Source organism: Triturus cristatus, chromosome 5_1, assembly GCF_964204655.1.
Source record: "Triturus cristatus chromosome 5_1, aTriCri1.1, whole genome shotgun sequence".
Lineage (NCBI taxonomy): Eukaryota > Metazoa > Chordata > Amphibia > Caudata > Salamandridae > Triturus > Triturus cristatus.
The window spans coordinates 631,266,642-631,278,176 of NC_140587.1; the positions used below are offsets into that span (position 1 = coordinate 631,266,642).

Genomic DNA, 11,535 nt, shown 5'->3' on the forward strand with positions numbered 1-11,535 from the left:
TGTGTTCTCGTCTTAGTTTATTGGCTGCTCTTCAAAGAAACTTTAGGAATTGCTGCGGATTTTGGTAACTTTTATGTACTTTGTAAACGGCGTTTTTACGTATCTGGTGATTACACACGTGTGTTTGGCTGGCCTAATTCTGGTTTTTTAGTAGCTTTCCTGGTAAAGTTGACTTTTTACTGCACGGGTGTCATCACATCCCCCCCTTTTTTGGTGGTAGTTTCTTTCTATTTAGTATGTGACCCTCACAATTGGTGTGTATTGTGAACTGCTTTATACTGCCACCCTCAGAGAGGTTCTACATATCATTTAAACTTTGTATATAATTGATGTACATGTATAGATAGGTGTACATATTGTAATATGTGTTTGTGTTTATATTTTAGATATTGTGCCATGAGATATATCCTTATAGACCCTAGTCCTGATGAGCCCCCCAAGCAAGTTGGGCTGAAACGCATCGACTATTGTTTTGTATTAAGAGCCCCGGAAGAATTTAAACCCTTTTTTTCAAATTGAGATAGAGACAGTACCAATAAATTAGATTGGGGGCAAATACCGTTTTCCTTTCCCCAGTACTGTCCCATGGGGCGACTCTAATGCTATGGAATGCTTATGATAATAATGGTTGCATCCATTATATATATATTTGTTGTAGGGGAATAAGGAAGTGACTAAATGTCCTTTGTTTTGTATGTGTTTTTTTGTTTTTTTGAATAATGGATTGTTGCTTATTCAATTTTGTATGAGATGAATATTTGAAATCGTCTTGATATGTGGATAAAAAGAGATTTATCGAGCGAAACTGTGTCCGAACAATGGTATAATTAATGGATTATTTATTTCAACATATAAGTAATTGTTTGTGAAGGAGTAATTTATGGTATCCTTCATGTTATGAAAGAAATATCTGTTTGATCTGTTCCGTCGCATCATTTTGTTTGTTGTTATGTTTTAGTGTCAGCGCTGTTACAGTGAGGTAATAGTCGACCATTGTTAGATGCAGTTATGTATCTCATTATTATGCAGGTTCGTAAATCGAGCGCTAGTGTTCTGTTGTCTGAAGCCTTTCACTACAGTGTGGGTGTGAATCTTTAAACTGGTGTCCATGCGTGTGAAACTTTGCACTATTGTGTGGATTTGTGAATTGTTTCACAGTTCTTCACTGCAGCTTTGTGAATTATTGCCTTCCATTGCTGCTGTATAAATCCTTTCACAAGTGTGAATCATATCACTTGCACACTGTTAATTGAATTCTTGCACACCTGTGCCGGTGTGTAAATCCGCACATTGGTGTAAGTTTGCATAAACCCTTGCACTAGGTCTTGTTTCAACGCTTGCAGTGGTGAGCCAGCATGCCTTGGAACAAAGGATTTAGTGGTAACCAAGCCACCAAAGTTACAGGGAGAGCCGAGGCCCTCGCTTGAACCTAAGAGCCGAAGCACGAGCCGAGCCAACAAACAACCCATTGTCAGCTAGACATCTTTTCTCTTTCATGTCTCGCATTTAAAATGCACTTTCGTATTTTATTCATGTTCACACTGTATTACTGAAGCTCTCCTTCATCATGGTCTACTCTGTCTGTGCCGTCTCTAGAAGGGAATGTGAATTTTAGGGGTACCAGCATTGGAACACAGTTAATAGTGGTGGGACCATGGACAAATTAATATATTCTCGGTGTAAAGAATCAAACATTAAAGTGACATTATAGTTGGGTACCTATTTCCATATCTGTCCCTATGTTCAAAAAGATATATATACACACATACATACATACAAAGTTCATTTGAAGCGAACAACACTGCTTTGCAATGAAAGATGGTTGAACAAATCGATGTGTGTGGCAGCGTGCAGTGCCTGTTGTATCTGTGTCGCCTCCTGGCACATTCAGCAGCTGTTGTGATGGGGCACAAGTGGGAGGGGACGGACAGTATGGGTAGATACTGCATGGTACTGCCTACACTCCTTACCCTTTCCTGGTCCTTTGCCGACCCAACTTGGCTGCTGCCCTGAGGATTTCAGTCTCGTGCCTTGCTCCTCTCCTCTGTATGGTCTGCCTCCTTTTCTGCTCTTTCTACCTTCTTGTCTGCGTTTCCTCTTTATCTGCTTTTCCTCTCACTCTTGCTCAGCTGTTTCCTTTCTTGCGTCTTTGCCCATTTTTCCTCTGGCTCATTTTTGCATCTTTGGCTCATTTTTGCATAAAGGCCCATTTTTAATCTGTCTCATCTTTGCTGCTTTGCCTATTTTCCACACACTTCCGCATGCTTTTTCAGCTGTTCAGCTTCTTTTCTCTCCGTTTTTTGCCTGTTTTCGCTCCACCGTTTGCTGCTATTTTGCCTTGCGTTCTCAGTCTTTTTAACTGCTTTTGGCCCCTTTCACCCCTTTGTGGCTTCCCCACCTTTTTCCCTGTACCAGGTTTTAAACTGCTTTCCCACCACTCCTATCAACTCCACCAGCCACCCTCGTAACTCCTCCACTCTCCTCCTGCTGTTACTTAATGGCACACCCCGGGTGAGCAACGGTCCTACCAAAAGTGTGCCAATGGCAAGCTCGTCTGCACTGTTCATACTTAGCGCCAGGACTTTCACCCACCCACTGCACCCTGAGATGCTACTCTGGTGCAGCACTCCAAACCCTGAACCTGGGATGCTCATTCCAGTACTGCAGCCGGGCCTTCCCAGCCAACACTGAAGGTGTTTTGCCACTTCTCCAGTGCATCCCTCCACTTTAATCTCCCACCAGCCCTCACTCTCGACACACATGACCACCCACCCCACATCATACCTCCATACCGCTCTCTGCCTACCCAGACCTACCTCTTCCTCAACTCCCGATCACTTGTCAGACATGCAATCAAAGTGTGGGACCTACTGCACAATTTCTTATCTGATTTACTCTTCCTAACCGAAACCTGGATGACCCCCACAACGACTCCGGACCTTGCCACTGCAATTTCTCCAGATTCGGGGCCGATTGACCTGATCTGAAGACAAGGATGAGCCTGCCAAAACAGACAAGCATTTGCAATGCAATAAGTCTTGCATTTACGCTAGTTTGAGCTATTGACATTGTAAACGACAATGCCTTTATTTTTGTTTTCATTTTTAAAACCTAAAAAAAGGCATTGTCATTTACAATGCCAATAGCTTAAACTTGCGTAAATGTGAGACCTATTGCATTGCAAATGCTTGTTGCTCTCGTCACCCCTAAGCTTCCCCCCACCCCTTCCATAATGCGTTCGCTCTTGTGTGCATCTTCTCCCACATTACTTTCTCAACTGTGGGCTTTTGCTCCACCAGCTCAACGTTGCTGTCCCTAGTCTATTGCTTCTTCCTCCCAGCCTCATCCTACTTATTGCTTCTGTTCCCCCTTGCGATGCTCCCCTTATTCTGGCTTAAAAAATGCTTTTGTGCTACATATTATTTTTTCATTTCCTGACCCCATTTTGTAATTTAAAAAAAGTACTTTTGTTGTTTTGTAGGCGTGTGCATGCGTAGTGCATATGCCTACAAAATGATATGGCCATTGCATCATAGTTCCTGTTTGTTTCATTTATCCATGCTGCACAGCATTGTGGAACCTAATCTAAGACACCCCCGCGCCGCACGGCCACCAGCTGCTGCGTGTGCCTCCTCGCTGCCCCTGCTACCGCCGTGTGACCACGCCCCCTGCCACCGAGCGGCGTGGTCTCCTACGCGATAGCGCTGTGCTCCTGCACCTTGGTCTCCTGTTGTGTGCCCCCTGACTGCTGAGTTTCTCTGTGTGCATTTGTGGTATTTACTTTGTTAATTTGTTCTGTATTCGTTGTTCGCCGGTCCCCCTGTCTCTCGTTGTCCTCCCTGCCCGCTTCCCGCCACCACCGCTAACCACGCCCTTTTTTCTTCTGTAACCTCCCCGCTCCCGCCTCCCAGCTGCTCCGCCCTCCCTCGCACTTCGCCATATATGGCGACCGTGCGAACGCGCAGCGGTCACGCCGATTGTGTGCCAAAGGTAAGCCCGTCTGCGCCCGACCGCGCCCAGTGCCAGGACCCCTGGCCCCCACAGACGGAAGACGACCCGATTGTCCTACAACGCCACCGAACTCAGCGCACTCAACACCGGCGGCATCCCTGGATGTTACCGAGCCACCCCGAAGCACACCCACGGACCCTTCAGCTGCCACGCCTGCAAGTTCACCTGCATCCGGACCTGCCCCACACCTGCAACCACCAAGCCGAACACCAGCAGCAACCACCTCAAGTGCATCCTGCTCAACACCCGCTCCGTCCACAGGCACGCCGTCGAACTTTGGAACCTCCTCGACACCACATCTCCTGACGTCGCCTTCCTCACGGAAACCTGGATGAACGCCTCTTCAGCGCCCGACATCGCCATCGCCATCCCAGAGGGCTACAAGATCACCCGGAGGGACCGCTCCGCCAACCAGTTGGGAGGAGGCATCGCCATCATCCACAGGGACACCATCCACATAACGACCAACATCGACGACACCCTGACAACCGCCGAACACCTACACTTCCAGATCCGTACCGACCCGAAGACCACCCTCAGAGGCACCCTGATCTACCGACCCCCGGGACCACGCACACAATTCAGCGAGGACATCGCCGACTTCGTCAGCCCGCATGCCCTCCCCTCCGCTGACTACATCCTCCTGGGGGACATCAACTTCCACCTGGAGAACAACAACGACCTCAACACCATCACCCTGCTCGACAACCTCGCCAACCTCTGACTCAAGCAGCTGGTGTCCACCCCCACCCACTTTGCCGGACACACACTCGACGCCGTCTTCTCGTGCAGCAAAGACATCGCCTTCAGCCACGCCACTAGACTCCACTGGACGGACCACAGCTGCATCCACTTCAACTTCAGAAGAACGACGATCCACCAGCAACCGGTTGCCCGAAGAAGCTGGAACAAGATCACAGCTGACCAACTCGCTGCTTCCCTGAGCCAGCACCCTCCCGCCAGCTCAGCAAACCCCAGCCAGGCCGCCGACAACCTCACGAAGTGGATCAGCAACTGCGCGGACGAACTCGCCCCTCTAAGGACACCGCCTAGCAGACCCGGCAGCAAGAAGGCCCCTTGGTTCACCGACGAACTCAAGAGCTCCAAGAAGAACTGCCGAGCCCTCGAGAAAGCCTGGAGAGGGGAACCAACACCAGACAACATTACCGCCCTCAAGCTTGACACCCGGAAGCACCACCAACTGATCCGCGCCACTAAGAAAACTGCATTCAAGGACTGGCTGGACAACAACGCACACAACTGCAAGGAACTCTTCAACATCGTCAAAGAGCTCTCCAACCCCAACGCCGGAAACAACGACATCACCCCATCGCAAGACCTCTGCAACTCCCTCGCCTCCTACTTCCACAACAAGATCGCGGACATACACAACAGCTTCAGCACACAACCGACGCCCGCCACGACCGAATCACCGCCCCCCACCACCACCCTCCGCGCCTGGACTCCGATCAGCACGGAAGACACCGTCCACATGATGAACTCCATCCACTCCGGATCTCCAACCGACCCCTGCCCTCACCACGTCTTCAACAAGGCCGACGCGGTCATCGCTCCCCACCTGCGGAACATCATCAACACCTCCTTCGACACCGCCACCTTCCCGGAGAACTGGAAGCACGCCAAACTCAGCGCTCTACTCAAGAAACCTACAGCGGACCCCTCCGAACTGAAGAATTACCGCCCCATCTCGCTCCTCCCGTTCCCAGCCAAAGTCATCGAGAAGACCGTCAACAAGCAGCTGGCCGCCTTCCTCGAGACGAATGGATCCCTCGACCCCTCACAGTCGGGCTTCCGAGCCAACCACAGCACCGAGACCGCACTCATCGCTGCTACCGATGACATCCGAGCCCTGATGGACAACGGAGAAACAGCGGCCCTCATCCTCCTAGACCTCTCCGCGGCATTCGACACTGTCTGCCACCGCACCCTTGTGCAACGCCTCAACAACGTCGGAATCCAGGAGAAGGCACTGGATTGGATCAGCTCCTTCCTCAACGGAAGAACACAGAGAGTCCGCCTACCACCGTACAAGTCAGAGGCCACCGAAGTCATCTGCGGCGTCCCTCAAGGATCCTCGCTGAGCCCCACCCTCTTCCACGTCTACATGAGCCCCCTTGCGGCCATCGCTCGCCAACACAACCTGAACATCATCTCCTACGCTGACGACACCCAGCTGATCCTCTCCCTGACCAACGACCCCGCCAGAGCCAACCTTCACGAAGGAATGAAAGACGTAGCCGAGTGGATGACGACCAGCCGCCTGAAACTGAACTCAGACAAGACGGAGGTCCTCATCCTGGGCTCCTCACCCTCCGCCTGGGACGACTCCTGGTGGCCCCCCGCCCTGGGCTGCGCACCCAAACCGACAGACCACGCACGCAACCTGGGCTTCATCTTGGACTCCTCCCTCACCATGACCAGACAAGTCAACGCCGTCTCCTCGTCATGCTTCAACATCCTGCGCATGCTACGGAAGATCTTCCGGTGGATCCCCACCGAGACCAGGAAGACGGTCACCCAGGCCCTCGTCACCAGCCGACTGGACTACGGCAACGCCCTCTACGCCGGAACCACCGCCAAGCTCCAGAAGAGACTCCAGCAGATCCAGAACGCCTCAGCCAGACTCATCCTCGACATCCCACGACATAGCCACATCTCCGGACATCTGAGAGACCTACATTGGCTTCCCGTCAACAAAAGAATCACCTTCCGCCTCCTCACCCACGCACACAAAGCCCTACACGACCAAGGCCCCAGCTACCTCAACAACCGCATCAACTTCTACGCTCCCAAACGACATCTCTGATCAGCCAGCCACGCCCTCGTCGCCGTCAACCGCATCCGAAGAACGACAACAGGAGGAAGATCCTTCTCCTACCTGGCCGCCAAGACCTGGAACTCCCTACCGACCGACTTGCGCCTGACCCAAGACCACCTCTCCTTCAGGAAGAAGCTCAAGACCTGGCTATTCGAGCAGTAGCAGCACTCCCCCCCCCCCCCCCCCCCCCCCCCCCGAGCGCCTTGAGACCCTCCGGGTGAGTAGTGCGCTATATAAATGCCTATGATTGATTGATTGATTGATTGGAATGTTGTACAGCATGGCTAAAAATCATTGACCAAGTCAGTAGATCCAAAAGGCAATACAGATTGGCTTTGCAAATGCTTTTTACTGGTCTTATCTAGTCCATGACCATAAAGCATTTATAATGGGGGTCTGTATCTTGTTTGTGACAATGGTCCACTCTCTTCTCACTCCTGGGTAGACCCTACAGAACCTGTAATTTGTTTCACTATAACCAGTGTACTCTTGTGAGTCTTGCCTCTGTTTCCCCTGGGTAGCCCTTGAGGACCAGATAGTAGTGTGAACATTCTCCTGTGCTTACTTGTGGGTTAGTCCTTGAGGACTGTGATTTTCTTAGATCAGTTTATATAATGCATGGCTGCGTGTTGCTCACCTGTTCCGAAAGTAGCTGTATGTATCCAGTGGATGTTATTGACTCCTCCTCTTGTCACTCCTGAATGGATTCTCAATACTTTGCAGTAATTGGTCAATGTGAAGAGCATGCCATCATCCATATTCTCTGCTGCTGATTTTGTTTTCCATATTTACGATGTCTACTTTGTTTCCTTTATTGTGTACCTTCTGTATTAAGAAGACCTGCACATGGAGCAATACATATTTTTATTGTTGTTGTTCTTAATCACGCTTTATGAAGTTTATTGAATTACTATGGAGCTTACACCCAAATATATGCCAACACAGCGAATGCTGGTGCTAATATGAAGGGTGCCAGATTAAGAAAGATGGAACCAGACACTCTTTTGGAAGAAGTCATAAAAATATGATCATTTAATCAAAAAAATCAATTGTTTTTTAAATTTATTCAAAGCACGCTTTTCAATTTTATAAATAAATATAGACAGGGGACATAAGTTATCTGTTTGTATTTGGTTATAAAAACTGTGAACCCGATAACTAAGAGCCCTATTTAAAACTCTGTGGCGCTATAAAGCTGGACTGTGTGCTTCTTTTGAAGGCTGCAAATGTTTTTAAGCAGAAATTACCTTAAACCATTTTTCCATGATTTCATTACATGTACATCTCGAGCCATGCAAAATAATAGTGGTGTACTGTTCTATTGTATACGTGAGTTTGAGATCTTTGGTTTGTTAATATTGTTTGTGCACGCACTATACATTTTGTATGCTTATATTGCATGCTACAATACTTAGACAGCTCTAGCCTTATCCCCACTTTAAAGATTTGTAAATTAGATCATTGAAAATTAGCCAAAGTGGGGAGGCAGGAGTTGGAGGTAATTTAAGGAGAGAGGATATTTATTTATGCCTTTTTAGGTCGAGCCTAAAAAGTGCTTGCCCTGTCTGGAAGATCTGTTGTATGTACTTTGTGGACTCTGGAGATTATCCCCAGGACTTGTCTGCTTCCGCTTTTGCTTAGGGACTTTGTTTCCTAGCAACTGCCTCTATTTAACTGTCTTGATAGAAAACGACCAGTAGAGGTCAGTAAAATACCAGAATTGCTTTCTGCATAGGGACTCTCTTTTTTTAAAAACTTTTCTGGCAAGTGCCTCTATTTAAATTTCTTGTTAGAAAACGTCCAGCATAGGTCAGTAAAATACCAGAATCACTTTAGCATTCCCTAAATTACAGGTCATTGAAGCATGTCTTCCACAAGCACCCGTAGACAATAATATTTTTTTCGAATGTTGTATTTTCTGCGAGATGACCACCGAAGGCCCTGATTTTATATTACAGAGCATTGGATAATACCATTTCCTGCTGATAGGCAGTATTTCTCTCCATGTCTTCCCATACCAGGCTTGTTCCATAGGTCGGTGCTTACTTTCTCTCGGACCCATATCTAATGCTCGTACTCAACTCTGTGTGCCACCTTCTGCCATCTCCGTTGGGTTTAGAGCTGTGCCATAATGCAAAATGATAGCCCCCTCTAAATTTGATGAGGTGAGTCTCTCACATATCACAGATATATGTTGGCCTTGGATGATTGGGGCCACCTGAGAGTTGGGGGAACCCCTGCACCGCATAGGGTGCAGGGATCTGTGTTATGCTCCTGGTTTAGAGCTTAGCATCTCGCTGTCATGCACAGCAAGTCTCTGCCACCTGCTATCGCATTCAACACCCTCACAGCTTCACATGGGCTGCCCCAAGGCCACACCATCTGATATAATCTCACATCCCACCCTCTCATACACCTTTTATGTGATACAATCCTCAAATCACCACCTGAAAACGTGTACTCTCAAACCCTGTGACCTGCAAATTTCACTTGCCCTAACACAAGTTGTGCCTGTGTACAACTATAAATCATGTGACGGGGTGTTCCTACTAGCTCCAGACTACTTAGAACCGCAAGAAATACTGAATATCGGATATGAACTCTCACCGCTGGCACATGCGGTGTTCTGGAGATCATAGGTTCAACTCCTACCAAGACTGACTCAGCTTGCACTCTTTCGAGTCTCAGGTTTGAATGCTGATAAACTAACCTTAGCCTCCTGAATTCACTAACGAAAGTACAGCTAGGTTGGGTTATTGTACTACATGTTTACAGGATTAATGAATGGTAAATCGACAGTAGCAGTGCCAACAGGCTTACTTTTTTCGTCCCTCTTTAGCAATATTGTTCAGAAACAGAAAACTCAACAGGCCACAAAGTGTCATGTTCTGGAACCATCCAAAAATGATCGAGTTGGACTCTTTACTTCGAATTTTAGTAAAAAATAGCTGCGGCCATATGCCCATATTTGTTGTTATTTCGAAGAGGGGGAACATTCAGGCACTTTTCTATATTCGATTATTATAAATAATTTGAAAAGTATGATGCATATAAACAGCAAGAAACATAAATGCACAATAAAAAGATACATTAAGACACAGGCATGATTATTAAAGAAACCGGGTCAATTAAATTTTTTTAGCTATATTAATTGAAACTCTAGGTGGCATTGACAAATCCTTCTAATAATTTGTGGAGTTCTGCCAAAGTAGGGCACTTTTTAGAAATGCGCCTACTGCAAAGAAGACTTCCTGATCAGATAATGCCCACAAAAAATAAAGGCTAGCCATTCATTTTTTATGTACGTTATCTGATCCAGCAGTCTGTTTTGCAGTCGGTGTATTGGCCCAACCCTTGGATTCTAAGATTAGGTAGCAAATGGCAACGGCGAAACAGCACACAAGGAATACAGAAGAAGATAGTTCTCAAGCTGTGTGGGGGGGCATACCGTCACACAAACAGGGGGGGCATATGGGAAGGAAGAAATTGACAAGCTGAAAAACATAGGTGACATCTGATGGAACCTATTCGAAATTTTGCAAGCAGGGATCTTTCCTAGGGATTCCTTACACGTAACAAGTGGGGCTCTGGCCCATCATTCTTTTTAATGATAAGGTAGTCTCTCAGTGTGGTTTTGCACAGGGCCTCCTTTTCTCTGTTTACCTTAGCACCAGAAACATTTTGCTCTAATTTTACCACGCTGTATTACTCATGTCCTGAGGGGAAGAGTACAATTCAGGTCTACCTAAGGAGTCGGCAAAGCACCTAACATGGACAAGCCATGGGAGTTTGTGACCAGACTAACAACTTGAAAACATTTCAATCACGTCTGAGGGATTTCTATTTGAGGGGCGTAAATCTATTGCTCCATACTGCCAACCATAGGTGGGGATATGATTTCATCCTCCACATAAGCTCTTTGTCCATAAAAAAGTTGGGGATTCCCAGGGCCAGTCCAAGCAACCTTATGTAGAAACTGTTCTAGAGACCCATCTAACAGCTATGATTGGTTTTATTTTTGTCTTTAACAATATTTGACTTGGGTGTTACTTGTGTGTGTTTTGTGGGTCTGAGTGGTACAAAGTCTTGGGGTGTCTGAGATTTGCGTTTTGCCTTTTCAGGTTTGCAGATGAGTTTTTGCTGACATTGCATGCTTGAGTTTACCAGTGAGTTTCTGAATACAAATATCTGCACAACTTTTGTATTATGCTCAGTCACGAATAGGCTCTACTGATAATCTTGTACATGATTTTGTTTATTTTTTTGTTGTTGATTATTTTTCTGATGTTAATTATTTATTACTTTTAATTTTTTTCTCTATTTCCAATATCTTACAGATTTTCCCAAGGAAGATAATCTGGTTCCTCCAGCTGACAGTAGTGTCGCCTCCACCTTATTGTTACTGCTTTTTCAGTTCACTGTCTGAATAAAATAAGAACGTTTGTCTTTTCCAAATAATAAAAAGTGTTTTTTACAGCTTTGTTTGGAATTATTTATTGTTAACCTAATTTAAAAACCGAACCAGCCCAAAAGCATTACGGTCTCTTCATTGAATGAACATGTTTCACAAGTGGGACAGTCATGTTTTAAAGGAATTTAAAATGGCCTCTGAAGTCCTAATTGGTAATGGCAGTTACCTCTACTTTCAACAGATTGCCTGTTATTTGAAAGGAAAACCTTTGTTA

The 11,535-nt window shown here is 46.8% G+C and overlaps 1 protein-coding gene across 1 annotated transcript in view; it reads left to right on the forward strand.

Annotated features, from left to right (window-relative positions):
* LOC146831293 (dolichyl-diphosphooligosaccharide--protein glycosyltransferase subunit DAD1) overlaps positions 1 to 11,331 on the forward strand; it is a 30,692-nt gene extending 19,361 nt beyond the window's left edge. The window contains exon 3 of the mRNA XM_085605565.1: positions 11,188 to 11,331. The gene's annotated coding sequence lies outside the window, so the exon portion shown is untranslated. The remainder of the gene's footprint in view (positions 1 to 11,187) is intronic.
* The last annotated feature ends 204 nt before the right edge of the window (positions 11,332 to 11,535 follow it).